Source organism: Abramis brama, assembly GCF_963993115.1.
Source record: "Abramis brama genome assembly, chromosome: 8".
Lineage (NCBI taxonomy): Eukaryota > Metazoa > Chordata > Actinopteri > Cypriniformes > Leuciscidae > Abramis > Abramis brama.
Genome location: NC_139970.1, coordinates 37397192 through 37399407, shown reverse-complemented (window position 1 = coordinate 37399407; position 2216 = coordinate 37397192). Strand labels below are relative to the sequence as shown.

The window sequence follows — 2216 nt, the reverse complement described above, 5'->3', positions numbered from 1 at the left end:
CAATAAACAAATGCTTAAGTCAACATATGAAACAAAGCTTTATTCAAACTACAATCATGTATGTAGGCTACAGGCGCTCAACCCACATCCTTCTGCCATCTCAACACAGCGGTTCCCATTCTGCGGCTTTATTCTGATGAATCAGCTGACCGCCAGAGGTGAGCCGTTCCCTCGTGCCGGAGGTTGTTGCGTGATGTGTTGTGCTTCACAATCTGAGGCAATAAGAGCAGGTGGAGTGATGGAGGGTCTCATAAGGGCAAGTGGAGTGATGGAGGGTCTCATCCATGGCACCGTTTCCAGGATTCAGCTCTGGGCTCCTCATCCTCAGTGCTCACACCAGCCTGCTAACATTTCAGATCCTACAAAATGCACAAACATAACACAAAAGCAGTAATTTTAAACGCACAATGTCATTTGATTTCAGTATTATTTAGAAGACAAAAACGCTTTTTTTCCACAAATGCCGCCATCATCTTTCCTTGCAGGTCCTGCTCCACCACAAAAGCTGTGCAGCAAATGCACAGAAATCAAGAATCAGAAAGGTGCTGTAATAGCTCTGTTTGAAATTACAATAATTAAAATAAACTACAACTTAAGATTTAAATAGTTGTTATTCATTTCTGTAGTATACTCACTTCATGAGCCACTCTCCACCGGATAAACACACATCTGTTCATCTGTCCCTGTAACATCCAGACAAGATTCACGTTACCTCTGTGATTTATGAGCTCAACACTACATTTACATGTTGAGGTTGTTTTAACTTTTTATCCAACATAAATGTTCCTCAATTTATCAACTACTAATGGACAAATAAAATAGATAACTTATGTTTAACGTTAGTTACTTCATAGATTTGTTCTACATAATAGCACACATTCATCACTCAGATGTCTATTTCATGTTGTGATAACCTGTCATTCCTGTCAGATGTAAATAGACATTTAAAATAAGCGTCCAGATGTATATGGTTTATGTAAATCCACTTTAGAGACGTAACTTACGTGTCTTTACTGGAGCTCCCCTGTTAGCTAACGTTATACATAATAAAACGTGTTTTTACAGCAAAATCACAACTATACTATGCTGTGTAACGTCTTTACACCTTCAACAATTCAACAGTTTACTCTACAGTAGTTCAACACATGCAATTTTAACAAAAGGAACTGTGTTTACTCACATTTGAAAGCACCCGCGTCGCCGATCTCTGCTATGTTTGATAATGACGTATCCTCTCGCGTGGCCTCCTGGGATAGAAGAGTATCCATCGGTTGAGCACTCAAAAATCTGGCCGAAAGCAGTAAGCCATCCGGGAACTTCTCGCCTACTCTTTTATGAATACTGATGTTTCGAACGTACTGCTTCCTTCACGTACTGTTTTCGCCTACTATATAGTAGGAAAGTAGGCATATTCGAACGCACTTAAGTCCGAATCTCGCGATAATTAGTACGTCACCAAGGTAATTCTCGCCTACTCTTTTGGATTCGTACATACTTTTTCGCTCGCCTACTCTTTTTCCCATACTAAATAGTAGGGAAGTATGCGGTTTGGAACGCAGCCTTAGTATTTTACATATACCCGTCTTTTAATATTTGAAAGTGACATTTTGTGCTATAACGACTAAATTAGCAAATGTTTCAATTGTTTTCCTATAATAACACATTGGATGATGCATCATCATCCAGTACATGCAAAACTTATATTTAAATGTTACAGTTTAAAAGTAAATCCCCTTTAATGGATATTAAATGCTAAAAATGAGCAAGTCTCATTCAAACCAGATGTCTGCTTGTTTTTAGTGACATTACCATATTTAACCACTAGATGATGACAAAATATGTTTAAATACCAGCCTTCAAATAGACCCTAAAGTGAAAAATAACAGAAATTATATGAAAGGTTTCAATTTATCCAATACAGAAGTGATTTGTGATTTATAAGATGTGCTTCCCTGTGCTTTCCTGTTTCTTAAGTGCTTTCCTGTAGCTCAAACAGTGGAGCGTTGGTGCTTGCAACACCAAGGTCATGGGTTCAGTTCCCAGGGAAAGCAAGAACTGATAAGATTGCGAATGTCTTGAAATGCAATGTAAGTCGCTTGGGATAAAAGCGTCTGCCAAATGGATAAATGTAAATGTAAAGATTGCCTCAGTAGGTTTGTCCACAAGATGGCGCTAGTATGCTGTCCAGCTCCTCAGGAAACCAGTGCAATTTTTTG

At 38.6% G+C, this 2216-nt stretch overlaps 1 long non-coding RNA gene across 1 annotated transcript; it reads right to left on the bottom strand.

Moving 5' to 3' along the window:
- Positions 1-220: 220 nt before the first annotated feature.
- On the bottom strand, positions 221-1313 carry LOC311088434. The gene is made up of 3 exons (XR_014607501.1): positions 1181-1313; positions 636-683; positions 221-359 (listed from the first exon to the last, which is right to left on the bottom strand). It is a non-coding gene; the product is annotated as an uncharacterized lncRNA (long non-coding RNA).
- Between the last annotated feature and the right edge of the window lie 903 nt (positions 1314-2216).